Source organism: Elephas maximus, chromosome 1 (genome assembly GCF_024166365.1).
Source record: "Elephas maximus indicus isolate mEleMax1 chromosome 1, mEleMax1 primary haplotype, whole genome shotgun sequence".
Classification (NCBI taxonomy): domain Eukaryota; kingdom Metazoa; phylum Chordata; class Mammalia; order Proboscidea; family Elephantidae; genus Elephas; species Elephas maximus.
In genome coordinates this window covers 81,910,004-81,932,049 of record NC_064819.1, presented here as the reverse complement: position 1 = coordinate 81,932,049, position 22,046 = coordinate 81,910,004, and the positions used below count along the sequence as shown (strand labels likewise).

At 39.7% G+C, this 22,046-nt stretch overlaps 2 non-coding genes and 1 pseudogene across 2 annotated transcripts; all 3 read right to left on the bottom strand.

The window, feature by feature from the left end:
* Positions 1–7,312: 7,312 nt before the first annotated feature.
* Positions 7,313–8,337, bottom strand: LOC126077469 (etoposide-induced protein 2.4-like; annotated as a pseudogene).
* Positions 8,338–8,567: 230 nt separating this feature from the next.
* TRNAS-AGA (transfer RNA serine (anticodon AGA)) lies at positions 8,568–8,649 on the bottom strand. The gene has a single exon. It is a non-coding gene; the product is annotated as a tRNA-Ser (tRNA).
* A 6,846-nt stretch (positions 8,650–15,495) lies between these two features.
* TRNAF-GAA (transfer RNA phenylalanine (anticodon GAA)) lies at positions 15,496–15,568 on the bottom strand. Its single transcript has one exon. It is a non-coding gene; the product is annotated as a tRNA-Phe (tRNA).
* Between the last annotated feature and the right edge of the window lie 6,478 nt (positions 15,569–22,046).

The following is a 22,046-nucleotide window of genomic DNA, read 5'->3' as shown; positions in this document are numbered from 1 at the left end:
TAGGACTTGAAAGTGAATGCAGAAGATTGGAAAGATGTGTTGGATAAATAGGCACAAGAGATTTCCATGGTGGCTTTTGTACAACTTCGAGTTGTTAAAAGTCTCTGGCTTGTATTATGGGTGGCAAAGAATCAAGTCCCCATTTTCAGCTCTTTTGATTTCCTCTATAGTTGTCTTAACCTGAAGCACAAAGCTAAAGAAATTAATCTTTTGGCTGCCTAAAAGTCTTCACTATATTTACTGTTTGCTCATTTAGAATGTGTGTGCCAGATTTGATGGAGGAAAGCAACGGCAGAGAAAACCACATAATGGTGCATTCTGCATTTCATTATAAGGGTCTTTTCTACTAGATATATCAGGTAACTCCGGGCCCTACCAACAATTCAGAAGAGGAATTCGTAAAGCATGAATGAAACAGTAGCTTCAGGATTTAGAGAAAGGGGAATGATAAGAGTAAGATAGAAGGTAAATAGACAGGATTTAAAGTACAAGGACAAAAGTGAGTGAAGCATTTATTTGTTTAAACAAATTTTTAAGCCATTTCCAGACAGAAGGAGGTTACGGAAAAGGGCATTTTGAGAAAACTGGGGTAGAGGGGCATGGGAGGAAGTCTGGAAGGGAGAGAAGATAAACTCATTTGAAATTCAAGATACCTTGGAACACACTAGTGAGAATGTTACACAGTGAACTCAGGATGATACTCTGGTCTCCACCCTTGGATTTGTGAGTGAGAGGGTGGATAAAGACTGAAAAATGTACTTTAAGATATGGGAATAAGAGATTCTTTTGTGATATTTCTGGAAAATAAATGAGCGTTCTCCAAGACTCTTCTAGAACCCTGAGATTTATCATGGTGAAAACTCAGTTCTTCCAACTACATAAGAAGACTAAGGGAAAATTCATTTCCTGATGTTACGGAAGCCTAGAAGATGGGTCCTTGTGCTCAGACTTTCCAATTATCTGGACACAGGCCTTTGAGAAAGAGAAATAACTTTATTGCAATGCACAGAGCGAGGATCCAAGAAGAATCTTGTCAGATCTGGCTCCCTGAGCTATGGAAAAGCACGGCTTCTATGTTATTTTGGCAGCAAGATGATGGTTGCACAGGCATACTGGGGAAGGAAAATTCTAGCAGGCAGCCAGGAAACAGGAAGTGCCGTGGTTCTTGTCAGACCTCTCACTTCGGAATAGGTTCCAAGTGATTACTTTCCTTCTGATTGGTTCCACCTGTGGTTGCATCCGTTGTTGAGATCAATTAGTGGTCACAGCTGGCCCTTCTGTGAGTGCTGGGTGGGCCAATTCTGACTTGGGCTAGTTTAACGACTAATGGAAATTTACTGGCATTAGTAGGGTCAGGTTACAGTCGTACCAGATTTCTAGAGCCTATTAGCTTTTTGTTATCCCAGTTTGCACATATATGAGCCTTTGCCAATATTCATAAAAATACCATGTAGTCTTTTTGAAATTGGCAGAACATAACTTGTCTGTCAGACTTGTTCTTTCAGTTGGCTCGTGGAATTTGTACAATAAGAACAAGACATAGTGTGTGGTAGGTTTCACTTATGGAGAAAACAAGAGTGTCACACACAAAACTGATGGAGATGTGTATATGTTTGTGTGTCTGTGTATGTATGTGGAAATGCTAGATAGCATCTTGGCTGTTTAATGCTGTAGAAGCAATATGTGTAATGTCAAGCATCCACCATTATGTAGTTGAAAAAGACATTTGCAATGAAAAAGTCGTTGGTCTTGCAGAATTTTATCACGCAATCTCCGGCATCATTTCCATCACCAAGGCCATTTTTTCCAAAAACCAATCCTTCTTTGTTTCCAACTTTTGCGTTTCAATCCCCAGTAATTATCAATGCACCTTGATTGCATGTTTGATCCATTTCAGACTGCAAAAGTTGGTAAAAATCCTCAATTACTTCATCTTTGGCATTAGTGTTTTGTGCATAAATTTGAATAATAGTCCTATTAACTGGCCTTCCTTGTAGACATATGGATATTATCCTAACACTGAGAGCATGGTATTTCAGGATAGATCTTGAAATATTCTTTTTGACAATGAATGAAACATCATTCCTCTTCAAGTTGCATAGTAGACCATATGATTGTCCAAATAAAAATGGCTAATACCAGTGTATTTCAGCTCAGTAATGCCTAGGATATTTTGAGTGCCTTCCAACCTGAGGGACCCATCTTTCTACATAATATCGGACAGTGTTCTGCTCCTATTCACAAGGTTTTCACTGGCCAATTTTTTCAGAAGTAGACTGCCAGTTCCTTCTTCCTATCCTGTTTTAGTCTGCAAGCGATACTGAAACCCGTCCACGTGAGATGAATCTGCTGGTATTTGAAATACCTGTGGCAAAGCTTCCAGCATCACAGCAACACACAAGCCAGCACAGTACGACAAACTCACAGGTAGATAACTGACCATCTCAGGAACAGACTTGAGAAATTGTGGGATGACATCAAGGACATCATACCTGCAAAAAAGCAAGAGGTCATTAGAAAGACAGGAAAGAAAGAAAAGAGCAAAACAGATGTCAGAAGAGACTCTGAAACTTGTTCTTAAACATAGAGTAGCTGAAGTGAAAGGAAGAAATAATGAAGTAAAAGAGCTGAAAAGAATATTTCAAAAGATGGTTGGAGAAGACAAAGTACAGTATTATAATGAAATGTGCAGTAACCTGCAGTTAAAAAAAACAAAAAGGTAAAACATGCTTGGCATTTCTCAAGCTGAAAGCACTAAAGAAAAGACGCAAGCTCGAGTTGCAATACTGGATGATTCTTTGGGGAAAATATTAAATGGTGTGGGAAGCATCAAAAGAAGATGGAAAGGATACACAATCACTTCATCTAAAAAATTGGTCAACATTCAACTATTTCAGGAGGTAGCATATGATCAGGAATTGATGGTACTGAAGGAAGAGATCCAAGTTGCACTGAAGGCGATGGCAAAAATCTAGGCTCCTGGAATTGACACAGTACCTATTGATATGTTTCAACAAATGGATGCAGCACTTGAGGTGCTCACTTGTAAGGAAATTTATAAGACAGCTACCTGGCCAACTGACTGGAAGATATTCGAATTTGTGCCCATCTCAAAGAAAGGTGATCCAATACAATGCAGAAATTTTTGAACTATGTCATTGATATAACATACAAGTAAAATTTGGCTGAAGATCATTAAAAAGCTGTTGCAGCTGTGCATCAACAGGGAATTGCCAGAAGCTCAAGACAGATCATTGCTCATGTCAGATGCATCTTGGCTGAAAGTAGAGAAGACCAGAAAGATGTTTACCTGTGTTTCGTGCACTATGGAAAAGCATTTGACTGTGTGGATCATAACAAATTAATGATAACATTTTGAGGAATGGGAATTCCAGAACACTTAATTGTGCTCATGAGAAATCTGTACATAGAGAGACAGTCATTTGAACAGAACAGGGGGATACTGCGTGGCTTAAAGTCAAGAACAGCATGTGTCAGGCTTGTATCCATTCACCATACTTATTCAATCTGTATGCCGAGAAAATAGTACGAGAAGCTGGAACATATGAAGAAGAAAGCAGCATCCGGATTGGAGGTAGACTCATTAACAACCTGGAATAAGCAGATGACACAACCTTGCTTGCTGAAAGTGAAGAGGAATTGAAGCACTTACTGATGAAGATCAAAGACCACAGCCTTCAGTATGGATTGCACCTCAATATAAATCCAAAAACCAAACCCAGTGCCATTGAGTTAATTCCGAATCCTAGCAACTCTATAGGACAGAGTAGAACTGCCCCATAGAGTTTCCAAGGAGAGTCTGGCAGATTCGAACTGCCGACCCTTTGGTTAGCAGCCGTAGCACTTAACCACTACTCCACCAGGGTTTCCCACCTCAATATAAAGAAAGCAAAAATCCTCACAATTAGAACAAAAGCAACATCATGATCAATGGGGAAAAGTTTGAAGTTGTCAAAGATTTCATTTTACTTGGATCCACAATCAACACTCATGGAAGCAGAAGTCAAGAAATCAAATATGCATTGCGTTGGGCAAATCTGTTGCAAAAGACCTCTTCAAAGTGTGAAAAAGCAACAATGTCACCTTGAGGACTAAGGTCTACCTGACCCAAGTCATGGTGTTTTCAATCTTCCCATGTGCATGTGAAAGCTGGACAATGAATAAGGAACACCAAGAAGAATTGATGCCTTTTTTTCTTTTCTTACAAAGTTTTTCAAGTCTGGGGTGGGGGCTTCTCTTTAAGAAGGAGCCCTGGTGGTACAGTGGTTAAGAGCACCAGTGCTAACCAAAAGGTCTGCAGTTCAAATCCAAATCCACCAGCAGCTTCCTGAAATTCTATGGGACAGTTATACTCTGTTCTATAGGGTTGCTATGAGTTGGAATTGACACACAACAGCAATGGGCTTGGTTTGTTTGTTTTCCTTTAAGAAGAGGGGTTTTTCACAGTCATTTGTCATTTTTGTTATTTGCCTTCAAGTCGATTCCGACTCACAATGACCCTATGTACAACAAAACGAAACCCTGCCCAGATCTGTGCCATCCTGACAACCATTGTTATGCTTGAGTGCATTGTTGCAGCCACTGTGTCAATTAATCTCATTGACAGTCTTCCTCTTTTTTGCTGGCTCTCCACTTTTCCAAGCATGATGTCCTTCTCCAGGGACTAATCCATCCTGTTAAGAGGTCCAAAGTATGTGAGGCAAAGTCTCGCGATCCTTCTTCTAAGGAGCATTCTGGCTGTACTTCTTCAAAGACAAATTATTTTTGTTCTTCTAGCAGTGCGTGATATATTTAGTATTCTTCCCCAACTCAATAATTCAAAGGTATCAATTCTTATTTGATCTTCCTTATTCATTGTCCAGCTTTCACATGCATATGAGGTAATTGAAAACACCATGGCTTGGGTCAGGTGCACCTTAATCCTCAAGGTGACATCTGTGCTTTTAAACACTTTAAGGGGTCTTTTGCAGCAGATTTCCCCAATGCAATACACCTTTTGATTTCTTGACTTCTGTTTCCATGGGTGTTGACTGTGGATCAAAGTAAAATGAAATCCTTGACAACTTCAATATTTTCTCCATTTTCATGATGTTGCTTATTGTTCCAGTTGTGAGGATTTTTGTTTTCTTTATGTTGAGGTGTAATCCATACTGAAGGCTGTGGTCTTTGATCTTCATCAGTAATTGCTTCAACTCCTCTTCAGTTTCAGCAAGGAAGGTTATATCATCTGTATGTTGCAGGTCGTTAATGAGTCTTCTTCGAATTGCAATGCTGCATTTTTCACATATTCCAGCTTCTTGTATTATTTTCTCATCATACAGATTGAATAAATATAGTGAAAAGATACAACCCTGATGCACACTTTTCTTGACTTTAAACCATGCAGTATCTCCCCGTTCTCTTCAAATGACTGCCTCTTGTTCTATGTACAGGTTCCTCATGAGCACGATTAAGTGTTCTGGAATTCCCATTCCTCACAATGTTATGCATAATTTGTTATGATCCACACAGTCAAATGCCTTTCCATAGTCAATGAAACACAGGTAAACATCTTTCTGGTATTCTCTGCTTTCAGTCATGATCCATCTGATATCAGCAATGATATCCCTCATTCCATATCATCTTCTGAATCTGCATGAATTTTTGGCAGTTCCCTATCTATGTACAGCTGCAACCTTTCTGAATGATCTTCAGCAAAATTTTTCTTGCATGGGAGAAGATATTTCAATACTTCTATCTGACAGAGAATCCTTATATGGAATATTTGGAGATATTCTACAAAACAATAAGAAAAAGCTTGAAAAATTGATGAGAAAAAGCAAAGATTAAACATGTGCTTCACAAAAGAGTATACTCAACTGCCCAATAAGCAATTTTAGAAGTTACTGGTGTGAGGGCCAGGAACAATACAAGATAGGTCTGCCTGCAAAGGACTCTGATGAAAAACCAGAGGCCTTGACTGAGCTGTGACCTGGGGAAGGAAAAAACACAATTAACACCTAACTTTATGGTAACTGCCAAGGGGATCCCATTAACTAGTACAAAAACAACCCCATCCGTCAAAGATTGAATATGTTTTCCCTGGTCTCCCTGCACACATCCTTCCACATAAAGACCAGGTATATAAGCCCACAACTCACACTGCCTCAGCTGGACCTCTACCTGCGTGACACTCAATACTTCTCTGTCCTTTGTGAGAATCTTAATGTCAACCTCCGTATGGAAATTCCCTAATAATGCTTTGTCTCATCAACATGGCTTTTATTGCTTTTTGTCCCCCACAGGTTCAATGGGTTTAATAAACATACCCCTTCAGTTCCTATTAGCAGCACCCAATATTCCTTTGGAAACCCTGGGCGCATAGTGGTTAAGTGCTAAGGCTGCTAACCAAAGGGTCGGCAGTTCGAATCCGCCAGGCGCTCCTTGGAAACTCTATGGGGCAGTTCTACTCTGTCCTATAGGCTCGCTATGAGTCAGAATCGACTCCACTGCACGGGGTTAATATTCCTTTGAAATACCAAACAGACCCAACGATGGCCAACAGTAAACCTCAGACCTCCAGAGTTAAAAAGTTCAGGTTCTCTGATCATTCTCTGTTGCAGTGGCACTTTTCCAGAATTGGTAATTCCCTATCGTTGGGATACTTTATGTCCCAGTGAAGAAACCTTTTCTCTTTAAGGGGAAGAAAGAAAAACACTCCTCAAAACCCAACAGATTTGGCTGCCAGGTCTTTCCTCCTGTCTCATTTCTTCAGACTCATTCATTGCAGTGGAACAAGCGAGACCAAAACCTAACCCAAGTTACGAAAAACACGACAGTGACAGCTGTAAAGGGAGTGATCAGGAGCAACTGAGACACCCCTTCACCCACCACATCCAATGTATGTGCTTCACAGAAAAACAACAGAAATAACAAATCCACAAATTACAACAGCTAGCTTTACAAAATCCATTCATCCAAGGGTGGAAGGCAGGGAAGGGAGGTGGGAGGGTAAATGGCACAGGCAGAAAAAAAAAAAAAAATGTCACAAGGTCTGGCAAATGCTAGAAAATAGCTACAGGAAAACCTGTGGTCTTTTCAGACTCATGGCCTTAAAATCCACATACTAGTGTCAGGAAGATTCTGCTTAAGTGCACCAGAGACAAAGTTCCAATTCCTCGGAGAACAGAATATGTAAAGCGCCCTTGGCAGAAAGAGTCCTATCTTCCCTGGGTCAGGGGAGGTGAACAGGGAAAAGAGCTTCCACATCCTCCTTCCAATCCTACCCGTTCCCTGTGGGTGGCAGGTGAAGTCAGTGGCCTGCAGCAGCATTAAGTTTGGCAGGAGATGGACGTGGTGAAGGGAACTTCTCTGCAGAGTTTGAGCAGACTGCAGTAGATCATCTTATGGAAGGGTCTGTTACTTAATAAGACCACCAGAGAGAAGAGGCTTAACTTAAAAATGATACACTTTGCCAGGGACCTTTGCTTCATTGGTGCTGATAATGAATAAAGGAAAGAGGATGGAAGAGGCAGCCACTGATAATGTATGAGAACTGCGTTGCTGTGAGCAAAGCAAAGGGCAAACCAAATTCAAAGTGGGAGGGCCAGTTTCTTTCTGTGTTTGACAACAGCTAGTGCATTTCAATTCCTTTATTGAATCAGTATTATTCAAAGCAGTGTAGTGAATATAGAAGGGACATATGCAGGAGACAAACCAGCTGAATAACAGGATGGGTGAAGAGACTCCCAAACTTCCCTTGGAGAAGGAAAAGAGCCTGAGGCAGAGGTTGAAGAGCATATCAGCAATTGCTTTCCTGACACTAGGGAATGGGAGAGGCTTCCTCCCTGTTAACTCAAATGCCTGGTCAGCTATATTTTGGAACCAAATGACATTGACACCTTTGCTAAGCACGAACAGGGGAGCACCCAAAGAGCACTGAAAATTGACGTGAGGAAGAATTCCAGCCACGATCAAACGTTTCGATAGTGATAGATGACCAATAATTTGTGCTGTTACTGACTGAATCACAGGAATAAACACTTGATGAAACAAGAGGGGACTCAAGCAGAATATTCCTCCATTCCAAGCGCAGCACTGGAAAATTCTACCAGCAATACGTGGCTCACTTGTCTTGTTTAGGCTCTGTACTCTGGGGTCCTTTCTGCGTCAGTTCGCTACTAACCTTCTTCTACGCTTTTCCTCCCTCTTTTACAGTATTGGAGCGTCCAGCTTCGAAATGGTATAGATACCCCAGATGGAGTCCTTGATTCCCCTGGCAAGGCCCTGGAGAAATATTTTGACACCTCCAACCATCTCTTCACCGCCCAAACCATCAACCACACGGGGAGAGAGAAATGCCTCGAAATCTCTTATGAAGGCAGCTCTGTCAAGGGCGGGTTCAGCACGTTCAAGGCTGAGGGCCACACAAGACCTAAAAAGCAAAACAAAACTAAAATAAACTAAAAACCGTCACAGTGGAGCAAACTAGGACTCAGAATGATCAGTGACCCATGTGCTTTCCAAGGGACCACTCTACCAATACACCCCCAGGGCTCCAAATAGTCCATAGTCGGCAGGATTCAAACCTGCGCGGGGAATCCCCAATGGATTTCTAGTCCATCACCTTAACCACTCGGCCACGACTACAGCTGCCTTACCAGGGACTTTTTTTTTCCCCACATGGAATTGGACCTGTGCCCCTTGCAGCCAGTCCTGTAGCTGATCTGGTGGGGTGCTGAACATCGTTAATTATAAGGAAAATGCAGATTAAAACACAATGAAATGATACTCCGCTCCACCAAAATTGCTGAAGATAAAAGAATTGAAAATATCAAGTGTTGCTGATGATATGGAACAACTGAAACTTTCCTACATTGCAGATGAGACTGTCAACTGACATATTCACACTTGCACACTATTTAGAAATATTGCCTGAAACAAAATATATATAAGCCCTATAACCCTAAAACTCCACAGCTGCATTTAGACCCAAGAAAAACGAAGGCTTATTTTCCTTGAACCCTATGTACAAAAATGTTCACAGCAGCATTAGTTGTTTTATATGTACATCAACAGCAAAATGAACAAATAATTGTGATGTACAGTAGTAATACAATGGGATATGACAGCAATAAATTAGAACTACTGCTACTAGACACGATATGGATGTATCTAATAAAAATTATGTTGAGTGAAAGAGTCTATACTGAAATGAACACATATTGTACGATTCCACCTATAGTATTTCAAAACACAGGAAAACAGTGGTAGAGGTCAGAAGATTGGAATTAATTGGGATAGATACAAATCCAATTTCAGCTCTGAGAGCTGAAAAATTTCTTTGATTTGAATGTTGGCTATATGAGATATACATATGTAATAAGTCATTAAGCTGAATAACTTGTACGCATTTTCCTCTTCACGAACCAAGCCTCAACTTAAAAAGAAGAAAGGATTTCTTTGGATATCGTCTCACCCCCAGTAGATCCTATCTCTTCGTAAGTGCTGTTCAAATTTTGGTCTGCAGATTGATGCCTTCTAAGAGCTGTGTTTTAAATGTCTGTGGGCATTAGAAACTTTTGTATCAATTTGACTGTGCCAGAATATTGAACACTTCCAATTAAATAAAGTAGAAACAATTTCAGGAATTGGGTGAGTGGAATGTGGAGCTAGCCACTTAATGATCAAGCAGTAGAACTCTGTTGCTGCTTATGATATTGTGAAATTTGTTGGACACCTAGAACCCAAGAGAATATAAAAATCTGAGGAAGTACTATTATTTACTTTTATAATTTATTGTTTTAAAATGACCGTGATCTTAATCAAGTCTGCTTTCTATATTTATAATTTGCCATTATTGGCTAAAATAAAACAAATACACACAAAAAACAAACCCAAACCAGTCGATTAGAGGTGATTCTGATGAATGGCGACCCCTTGTGTGGCAGAGAAAAATTGTGCTCCATAGGGTTTGTAATGGGTGTTTTTTTTCTTCCCAGTGCTTCTGGGTGGATTTCAACATCCAGCTCTTGGGTTATCAGCCCAGTGAGTTAACCATTTACACCACCCAAGGACTCCTTTAGCTAAGCACGGAAGTAAAATTAATATTATTTATTTGTAACTCTAATTTACATATGTGAATCAAGGCTAAGAAGGCTAGAGAAGCCAGAAGACAAGTAGTGTATGTGCCAGAGCCCTGTGGTCTAAAAACGGGCTTCAGGTGTGACTGAAAACAAAGAAGAGTATGCAAAATAAAGAAGAAGATCTCCGTTTGGTGACAGCTCATCTTTCAGAATCAGCCTCTCAGGAATGAATGAGGAAATCGCAGCAGCTGAAGACCATTTACAAAGTGAATTTTAATAAAAGTCCTCCATGTGCCTGAACAGGTTCTCAAGCCTCAGTCTCGGATGAGCGGAGTCAAGGCTTTCTGCCTTAACCACATTTTGGTTGTGACTGTAATTTCAGATATAAGTTTTTAGAATATTTCCTCCAAAAAATATTTTAGATTCTTTTGCAGCTGCTTTCTGCCCGGCGTGAGGTCCAAGACTTCTCAGTTCTAGTGTTACCAGGTGGAAACCCAGGGTTTTTATTAGGCATGACTTTATTGGCCAGTAAATGAGAGACTGAGATGGGTGAACAAAAAGGCACCTTTATTTCATTGTCCAAGGAAATGGAGTCGGTCTGTGGTTACTGCTCCCAAGACTGCTCACCAAGTTTCATAAAAACTCAAGTGTTTGTGAAAATACTCTAAAATTAAATACGAATAGGAACAAATGAATCCACCAAGGGTTTACAAGTAGGGAGTTCACACAAGTTTTGTCTGCAACATTCTTAATCATTTTATGTAGGTGCAATGGGGTGTATATATAACTTCCAAGCAAAAAAAAAAAAAAAAAAAAAAGCAGGGTTCAAATTCAAAGCTGAGGGGGATGGGTGAAGCGCAGCAAAGGAAACAATTTTCCAATACAACCCTGTAGAGGGGGACTCCAGGTAAAGAATACAGCACTGTGGGGGTTCTGTCTCACAAGCAAAACATTCATTTGTCTTCCCTTTGTGCCAGCTCTGCAGTTGGCCTGAGAAAGCCTCAGCCTATGCTGTGGAGAGCTTACACTGGGCATACAGGGGAAAAATCATCAAGTGTTAGGATTAATAAGGGTATCAACTACACGTGAATCTCAATACAGAGATTAAAATGGGCATGCATGGGACTAGGAGTGTGCTGAACTACTGTGAAAACATTCTGGACTGCACATGAGGAAAGAGAGAGGAGTATCAGCTAATGCAGAGTAAAGAGTGGGAATGGCGTGAAATAAAGGAAGAGAAGGAGAAAAAGGGGAGAGAGGAAGAGGACAAGGAAAAGAGAAACAGGGTTATCCCAGAAAAGGAGTCAGTTCGTTTTGCTCAAGACTACCTTGCCTTTGAGAGTGATTCGTTGCTCTTTCCTTCTCGGGGTAGACAGGCTGAGCACTGTGGAGGGCTCACGCGAGTTTGAATTTATTTATTTATTTTGTGACTCAGACTTGTTCACTATTGGTTTTGCCCTGGCAGCTGCAGGAATTTATGATTTCCATGCATGTGGTGAGAGCGGTGTTGAGAGCAGAAGCAGGAGGGGCCTGGCAGCTTTGATATTAAGCACCGCTGAGATTGGGGGAGTTTACTAGGTCTTGCTTGAAATGCAAATAATAATAATAAAGAAAGTTCCCATTTGTTTGCTCCTTGTATTCCTAACTCTTAAATGAAACCTCTTGAAACTCAACTTTTTTCTAAGGAAATTCTCTCTTGCCCCTTTACTTTTCACATCCTGCTCTTAGCTCAAAAGAAGCTTAAAGAGGGGAACTGTGACCACAGAAAGCCAAAGACTGTACAACTGCTCATGATTACATACTCAGCCACCTTTTCCTCAGTCTTAGTATAGGCACAGAGGCAATGAAGATTACCAAACCCTGTGCCATGGAGTCAATTCCGACTCAGAAACCCTGGTGGCTGGTGGTTAAGTGCTATGGCTGCTAACCAAAGGATCAGCAGCTTGAATCCGCCAGGCATTCCTGGGAAACTCTGTGGGGGCAGTTCTACTCTGCCCTATAGGGCCACTATGAGTATGAGTCAGTGAAGGTTAGTCCCTGGCAACTCAGGTAGGTGACCTCAAAATTGGCTTAGGGATTACCTGTGACAGACTGGTAAAAAGCAGATAGTTACAGCTTTTGGAAAGAAGAGTAAAGGGGATAATGCATTATAAAAGAACTTCAGGACTCTTGGCTTCTCATCTCCTCTACCATAACCCATCCCCCCTTCTATGAAGAAACTAACCCTTTCCTCGCTTCAAGCCTTCCTCTACAGGGTCCCCTAAAAGATTTTCTCCTAGTTTAGTTCAAAACACAAAAAGCCTTTTAGTTCATATTTTATAGATTGCATGATTGAATTCACATTGATTCATCAATATTGTTATTTTTATTCTCAGGATCAATAATTGAAAATATTTATAGGGAAATGCAGAATCATTCCACAAGGATTTGGCAACTGCCCTGAAACAATGTAGACCTTACCCGAGGTCTCTGGGTTAATGTGTCTGTGCTCCCCTCTTTTGACCCATGAGTGTTTAGGATTTGCGCTCTATTTCTTCTTTGGCAGCCTCCTCAAGAGTTCATAACAGATGGACAAAGACTTTGCTATGATCTTTGATGGCTTCCGCCTGCTCAATCTCCATGTCTGATATCCGTGTCTGTGAATGAGAGGTTGACAAGACTTGGCAGCGAGTCTTTGCCTCCTCAGCCCAAACCTGGGTTAAACATCTACTTCTCAGTGTTTTAGAACATGCCAGAGAAGGACATGAGACAAAGAAATGGCTCTCTTCTTTGGCAGGAATTAATTCTCCTTTCCCTGACATTCTATGAGAATCCTGTGTTCTCCATCCCAGAGAAGGAACATTGATTTTTTCCCAAGCACAGAGCAGGTTTTTCTTCTTTCAGATTCTCGAGGCTCTTTGCATTCAGCTTTCCCGCAAACCCTTTCAAGGGACCACTAAGTCTTTGAGTGGTGCAGACAGTGGCCCTTATATCAGTGATTGTTGAGAGTGCTGAAGAGAATGTGTGGATATTAGAAATGACAACAAATAAATTTAAGTGAGCATCATCGTCTCAACTAGTTAGTTAATAAAGAAACACCAAGGCCAAAACAAGTCAACTTAAGAAAGAAGTAAGTTTCTGAGAGTAAGATTTTTGGGCGCGTATTGCGAAAAAAGAAAAGTGGAGATACTGGGGTTTGAACCCAGGGCTTGTTGCATGTTAAGCACATATTCTACCGCAGAACTGTAACTCCAGCAAGACCCTACTGCAGAGGAGTCTTCAGGACTGTTTTCAGAGTCTTTTAGGACTAAGTCAAGATAAATTCACTTTATGTTCAATTCAACTGTTTCCAAACTCCCGACGCTATGCTCCCTCGGACACAAACAAACCTAGAGAAGGATACCTTAGTGCTAAGAAGAAAGATATTGCTCCTGGTTGATGGTCTTCCACCAGATTGCCCGGAGCCTGCTTCCATTCCATCACCTGGGTGAATTACAGGATAAACATTTTCCTGGACTTGTCTGAATATAACTTTCTGTATTCTTTTGACTCTTGGAAACATACTAGTGTTTTAGGGAGGCAAATAAGTAAATAAAACTAACTCAAGTGTTTGTGAAAATACTCTAAAATTAAATACAAATAGGAACAAATAAATCTAACGTATTTCAAAAGCATAACATATCCACATAGGAGAAAAAAGAGAGAACAGATTCAAATAAAAGTTTTCCTTAGTGCTTTGTCCTCATTGTAAACAAGAATGGCAAGTAAATGTTAAACTCTATGTAGTAGTTTTTTTTTTTTTTTAATTTAAATAATGCTATGGATGTAGCAATTCTGATATTATTTCGTGTAAATTTTAGGCTTGAGAAAATGAGTACACATATTGAGGTTGTTGGAAACCAGGGCTCTCACTGTGGGAGACAGAAGGAAAACACGAAATTGGAATGGGGGAAGGTAAAGCATTCCCTGTTGATGCTGGATGGGTATTCCTCCACTGCCATCAAATAGATCCAACTCATGGATGGAGGCCCCATGTGTTACAGAGTTGAACTGCTCCATAAGTTTTCTTTGGCTGTAATCTGTAAGGTGTGCCCTGTGGTTAGGGGCTGGACTGCTAACCAAAAGGTTGGCGGTTGAACTCACCAGCGGCTATGCGGCAGAAAGAAGGCGGTCGGTCGGCTCTGGGAAAGATTACAGCTGTGAGTCGTAATCTACTCCACCACAGTGGTTTTGGGGTTTTGGTTTAATCTTTGCGGATGACCAGGGGCACAATTGCACTTGAATGCTAACCCTGGTGGCTTAGTGGTTAAGGTCAGTAGTTCGAATCCACCAGGCTCTATTGGAAACTCGATGGGTCAATTCTACTCTTATGGACTCTATGGTGGCGTAGTGGTTAAGTGCTAGGGCTGCTAACCAAAGGATCCGCAGTTCGAACCCGACAGAAAGGATTCGCAATTGGAACCCGCCAGGCGCTCCTTGGAAACTCTATGGGGCAGTTCTACTCTGCCCTATAGGGTCGCTATGAGTCGGAATCGACTCGACGGCACTGGGTTTGGCTTGGTTTTTATGGGGTCGCTACGAGTCGACGGCAAACGGCTTGAGTCTGGGCTAACCTAAAGATTGGTGGTTTTACCGGAAGAAAAGTCTCGGCCTTCTGCTTCATTTAAGATTACGTGGAGTCAACATGAGTCAGAATCGCCTGGATAGCAACCAACAACAATTTCTAAGGAAGCAGATTTCCAGACCTTTTCGTCCACGGTGCCACTGGGTAAGTTCCAATCGCCAGCCTTTCGGTTACCGTTAGATTACCGAGCGCAGTGTGTGCCACGCGGGGACCTTCCTCATATAGTGTAGTGATTCTTTTTCCACAGGATTTTTAAACATTTCTTGTGATTAAAAACATTCTTTTCCCCTTAGCATCCTCATATCATACACATAATACGTAATATCAGGACAGAAATGAAAATCTTAAGCGTAACAGCATGTAGCATATTGCATTCCTTGCTGCATCAGTTCCTAGCTTTCCTCACTGAATTTCAGTTCCTTATTTTTGAAATTTTAAATAAAATATGCAAAACGTCGGTTAGCGCTTTATGGAAGACCTCAAAACCAAACCCAATCAAACCCATTGCGGTCCAGTAGCTTCTGACTCATAGCGACCCTGTAGGACAGGGTAGAAATGCCCTAGAAGTTTCCAAGGGCTTTAATCTTTACCGAAGCTGAACGCCATGTCCCTCTTCCTGAGCGACCACCTACGTTTTCTTAGTAGCCCAACGTTAACGGCTGCACCAGGAAGGCTTGTAGACTGATACAGTTTTCTTTTTTTTCTATAGTTCTGCGTCTGATACTTGTGCTGTACAGTTGTATTAGACTGCAAAGCCTTGGAATGCAATGTTTTTTAAGAATGCTGTTATGCAAAACCGAAGTGAGTTGCTGAAACCCGGGATCGAACCAGAGACCTTTAGATCTTCAGTCTAACGCTCTCCCAACTGAGCTATTTCGGCCACTACGAAAGTTCTCTTTTAATCGTTGGTATAAAACATTTTTTTTTTTTTTTTTATAAAACATGATCATGGCTACTGTGTTTTCAAATATTTACTCTTAATTTGCTCTACATTATTACAAGATGACAAAGGGGAGGAATACGTAAAACGGGGCGATGCTTTTCTGCTTGGTAACCTCTGGCTCTTTCACGCTCCAAGCACTGCCCGGAAAACTAAGGAAATATCAAACGAAATGATCGAGCCTGTTCTTTTTCTCTTTTTTCAGTCCTTTTTCTGTATTAGTCTTCCATGACACTGGAAAAGGGAACAGAGCATTAGAGAGCCAGTTAATGGCGTGGCGGGCTTCTGGCTTCGAAATGAGAAAAACCTGAGCAAGCCAACTCTGATTCTCTATTTCCTTCCTTTTCTTTGTCTTCCTTGTGCTGGCATGGGCGCCCTGGGTGGTAAGGAGAAACACGGAGTAGAAACGGGGAAACATCTCAAGGCAATCCATCGGGTAATGTGTTTAATAAGTATGAGTACGCAAAACATACTTGAAAAAGGAGAAAAGTGCAGAGCTGTTGGGAATTGTAAAAAGCGGATGAGCGTGCACGGTTTCAAACAGTCTCAAGGAAAGGGTACTCTCCTCTAAAGCCACAACTCTCTCACGACAGAAACTTCATGAAAATCCTCCTTGAAATATTAGCCATATTTCTAAGGAGTTTTGGTAAATTCGATAGATGATCAGAGAGAAAATCCAATGTTTCAAATTTCACTATTTTTAAACTTCTAAACTACATCAGGAAATAAGTAAAGAAATTGCAGACCCAAAACACTTTCTCTTCCTAGGCATTCCACCCCATTATCCCACTCCAAGGTTCCTGCCCTGGTAAATTGCCCTGCCCATTTTTTCCTGCAACCACCAGGAAAGATGTAATGGAACTTTCTCTTGTTTTTTCCACTTCTCTCCCTATCCATTTTTTCTTTTTTTTCTCATCTTACAAAGTTTTTCAAGCCACCTTCTCCTTAAGAATAGGGAATTAACCAGTCTAGAAGATTTCAATACTTATATTTGACAAAGGACCCTTATGCAGACAATTTGAAGAACTCCTACGAAACACTAAGAAAAAAAGACTGAAAATAAATGAGAAATAACAAAGACTTAACATATACTTCACAAAAAAATGCATAAACACAATTATTAAACACGATGAAATAATACTACCTTTTACCAAGTGTCTCTGACAATACTGAACTGAAACTTTAATAGCTTGCTGATGAGACTGTCAACTGGTACATCCACTTTGGTCCACTATTTGCAAATGTTGCCTCAAACAAAATACACGTGCAACCTAGAACCCAGCAAGTCCACAGCTGCAGGAAAATAAATGCTATTGCCCTTGAAAAACATGTACAAGAATGTTCATAGCAGCATTGTTCATTTGAAATATATAGCAACAGTAAAACGAATGAAAAAGGTCTGATTCCAGTATTCACATAATGGAATATGACAGAACAATAAGAAAGAAATACTGCTACTAGAAACAGTGTGGGTGCATCTAATAAAAAACGTATTAAGTGAAAGAACCCATACTAAAATGAACATGTGCTATATGATTTTATTTCTTATTTTTCAAAGCACAAGAAAAGCTAATTTATGCTAGTAGAGGTCAGAAAATTAGAATTGATTGGGATGAGGTACAAGGGAGCTCTTGGGAGGTGAAAATTTCTTTACCTTGGTCTGGATGTTGGTTCCATGGTGTATAAAAAAAAAAAAATTTTTTTATATATACATGTATTATTCATTGAACTGCATTTCGCTCTATGTGATTCTAGCCTCAATTTAAATTAAGAGATGACACATGGGACATTCACACTTCAGATATAAAATTACAAACCTAGAGTATCTTCCACTCATCAAATTGTTTTTCAGTAGTACATGATCTTAGTATTCCTACCAACTTCTTTAATTTTCCCACTTTCTTTTTATAGCCACTGCACCCAACCCTGCAATGGTTTATCCCTGTGACCTTCTCCAGTGAATTGCCTTGGTTTGGAGATTATGCCACCATTCCATTCCCAGCAACACTCAGTGACTGACTGGAGGGGATGGAAGGTGTAAAAGTCCAAACCCCTTGACTCAAGGACAATTCTGTCATGGGACTTATACCCCAGTTCCCCTGTCACATAAAAACAAACAAACCCATTGCCCTACAGTTGATTCCGACTCATAGCTACACGGGTCAGGCCAAATCTAGACTTCACCCAAGGACATATTAATGCTTGGCTACTTTCCCTTTCCCATCCTAAAGGCAACCCCCTCAGTAAATCACATACCCCTCAATACCTATCTCACACTCCTAATATTCCTCAGGCATGAAATGGTCTGATGAAACTTCTCAGCTGCAAACACATGCTTTCTATTTCATAACAATGGAAAGACGACTCTGAAAGGATGACTCTGATGGCAGAACCATCAAAACACAGAGCATTCATTCTAGGCCTTGAAAGCTAATGTTGTTTGCCTGGCTGGATTTAGACATTACTTGGGACCCGTGACTGTTTTTTTTTTTCTTTCAATTTCATCCCTTTTTTTAATTGGAATGTCTGTAACTATTATCTTATACCTGTTCTGCCACTGTATTTTGGGGAGCAGATAAGTTGTTTCTTGAACTTCACAGATTCACAGATACAGGGGAATTTTATCTCAGGATGGATTATACCCAGAGCTTCATCCAGACCTAATTTAGACAATGTAAATGAAAAGACTGGGGACTTTTCAGCTAAAGAGATTTTGATGACATTTTGGACTTTGAGTTGATGCTGTAATGGGATTGAGATTTGGGGAGGTATTGGGATGAAATGAATGTTTTTCCATGTGGGTCAGATGTGAATATTTGGAGATCAGAGGGCAGCCTCTGGTAGGTAATAATGCCCCAGCAAAGACAACCATGTAGTAATATCCAAAAGCTGTGAGTATGTTACCTTACATGGCAAAAGGAACTTCGCAGATTTGATTAAGTTAAGGATGTTGCCATGGAAAAATGAATCTGGATTTTCTGGGCGGACCCAATATAATCATGAGGTCCTTTTAAGAGGAAGACAGGAGGGCCAGAGTCAGAAAAGGAAATGAGACAACTGAAGCAGAGGTCAGAATGATGCAGCCATGAGCCAAGAATGTGGGTGGCCTCTGGAAGCCAGAAAAGTCAAGGAATGAATTCTCCACCAGTGTCTCCAGAAAGAAAGCAACTCTGCCAACTTCTTCAGTTTAGACCTATAGGACCGGGGACAGATTACCCAATAAGCATGGTAAACATGTGCTTAGGGCATCAACAGAACAAAACAGGGACCCATAGATGCCAAGCAGACAAGATACAAGGAAAAGCAAGCACCATGCTGGAAGGGAACTGACAGGGTGTTAAATGATATTGATTTTATTTTATAAATTTATTTTAGAAATTTTACATACAATAACAGTTATATTTTCCTTTTCATTTCAGACAGATCAGGTATAGCCTCACATTTAGTTCTCTCTTGTAGATCACGTGAGAACATGCCAGCGGCACTATAGTCATGTGACTCATGATATATCTGGTCCTGCACAAAGCGAGCCAAAATGCATCTTCAAATTGAGCATACCCTTGTATTTGTATCATGCTCTTTGCCATCATTCTTATCCCTGTTCAGGTATCAACAGTAGTACAATGAACTGTGAAGATGCAACATCAAAGTACAAAAAGTCAGTGGGCAAGTTTTTAGGTATTATTTCAAGACAAAAACACTTGTGGGGATACGCAAAGAGCCCACCAACAAACATTGTACACAAATGAATGAAATTATTTTTGACTGCCTTGGAAGTACTATTTCTTTTGACTATCTCAGACCTGAAGAACAAAATTACACATTGTAAATTAAATTTTTATTAATTTTTAAATATTAATTTTAGTGTTAACATTCAAATTTTAATGTAAATTTTATTTTATAAATTTTACTTCTTTTATCAATTTTATCTATTTTCAATTATTTAAATTTATTTGCTATGGTACAAGCAAGTTAAAAAATTAAATTCAAACTAAGTGGATTGCAAAAATGAAAGCTCACAGAAGATAAAAAGAAAAAGATTTGTGAATTCCTAAAGACAATTCCAAAATCAACTTCCTTTTTAAAACATAATGAATCAGAAGAGACTTTGTCCTTTGAACATTAGGTTTTAATGGGTGCAAATCATTCTACTGGTACCTCTAGTGCTGAAATTACTAATAGCATTATGAATATAATAGAATTTGTTCTAAATTCTGCATCCAGTCCTTGCTGTAGTTAAAAGAAAAAATTAATAATGGTGTAGAAAGTGGAACTATTTTAGAATCTGAAATTGTCATATCTGTAGATCCCATAAATGAGAGAAATAGAGATCCTACTTTGCAAAATAATTTTTCTTCTAATGATGTAATTACTGGATCAAAAGAGGGCCAAGTGATTGTCAACATCACAGTGGACCATTTGAAAATTCATTGTCAAAATAACCTGGATGGTAAACAAACAAGGTTCTGTAGCCAGAATATACTTCTAGGGTGCAAAACTAATGGTGACAATTGTAAGAAGGAATCTCTTTCAGTTGTTTGCAAACTATTCTGTCCTAAATCATGTAATTCTTGATTTGCTATGGATGGATTTAGCAACTTGAACATGTTTGATAAATGTGAAAACAGAGATTGTATGGTGTCATATTTAAACTGAAGACACTGTTTTCACTTAACTCATAAACTGGTAACACAAATTAATGAAGAACGTCAGTACTGGAAAGCCGTTTTGCAATGCGTTGGTGCTTTCATTAAAACCATCACTGAAGGTGGACTGTCTATTTGAGAAAGAAATAAAGTGTTTGGGGGCCCACAAAGCAGAAATTTTTAAGGTCTACTTGAGCTTGTTTGTCAGTTTGATCCATTTTTAGCAGGTCACAGCTCAAAATATGAGAACACTAGAGAGGGCAAGCCATCATATATGTCTAAAACAAAATGTGATAATTAATAAACTTAATAAATGATAAAGTTTGATCAATTATTTTCAGCGACATAAGTATAGCTCGATATTTGAGTTTGTAGATTCCACTCCTGATCTTGTTCATACAGATCAGCTAAGTATTATTTTAAGATACTTATCTCCATAGATGGAAAACCTGCTAAGCAATTTATCACATCTACTAGCTTAAAAAGTCATATGGGTGAAGAAATTACAAATCAAGTACTTTACTATTTATGTGAAGTGTGCAAAACTGATGTTTCTAAGTGCAGAGGCCAGTCCTATGACAATGCTGCCAATGATAAAGGCATACAACAGAAAATATTAGAAGGTAATGAATATACCATTTTCATACCATGTATTGCATATTCACTTCATCTTGAAGAATGCAGCTGCAACAGATAGTTGTCCGGAAAGAGTTGGTTTTTTTGTACTGTTCAGTTACTCTCCACATTTTTTGCTATCTCTGCTAACCAATGGGCATTTCTTAAAACATATTTAGTCAGTGACTGAGTATTAATTTTCTTTCTGAAACATGTTGGGAAGTACATGCTGTAGCAATGAATGCAATCCCGGAATAGTACAGTGAGATTCTAGATGCCTTAGAAGTATTGCTGAAGACCAGACACAAAAAAGGAGATGCCAAAAGAGAAGCTGAAGACATTGCCAACAAAATACAAACACTAGAGTATGTACCTGTGTTGGTTATGTGGGATAACATATTGCAGCATTTTCATCAGAAGAGTCAAGGTCTCCAAGATTCAGAAGTACATTTAAAGGCATGCACAGATCTCTACCAGTCATTAATAGGGTATTCACATAATTTAAGAGAAGGTTTTGAAAACACAACAATATAAATATTGCCAAATACTGATTATCAAGCAGTTCTCCATCACAGATGCATTAGAAGGAAACAAAATCATAGGAGCACCTCAAGAGTATCATTGAGTGCCAGAGGCCAATTTCTCCTAACCACAAAATATACCATCATTGACACACTTGAATCTTGCATGAAAAGAGGAAGAATGTATATGAAGTTCTTTCAAATAGATTTTCCTTCTTAAACAGTGAGGATGTATCTGATAAAGACTGCACGAAGGCATCCAAGAAATTAGTGCAGGCTCATCCCCATGGCTTAAATACAAACTTTTATGAAGAAGTGCCACAATCTCATTCTTACATGAGAACTAAGTTTACAGGTTCAGGAAAGACAAATTTTACTCATGCAAGCATGTAGGATTCCATAATAGAAGATAAAATACAATGCGTATTTCCCAATGTTGAAATTGCTTTACACGTATTCCAAACTTTAGTGATAACAAACTGCACAACAGACCGCTGATTTTGGAACCTAAAGAGATGAAAAAACCCTGAGTGTACAGCAATGATTCAAGAAAGACTCCACCCATTATCTTTATTATGTATGGAAGTAGATATTATTCTGCAGCTTAACTGTGATTAAATCATTGAAGAATTTGTA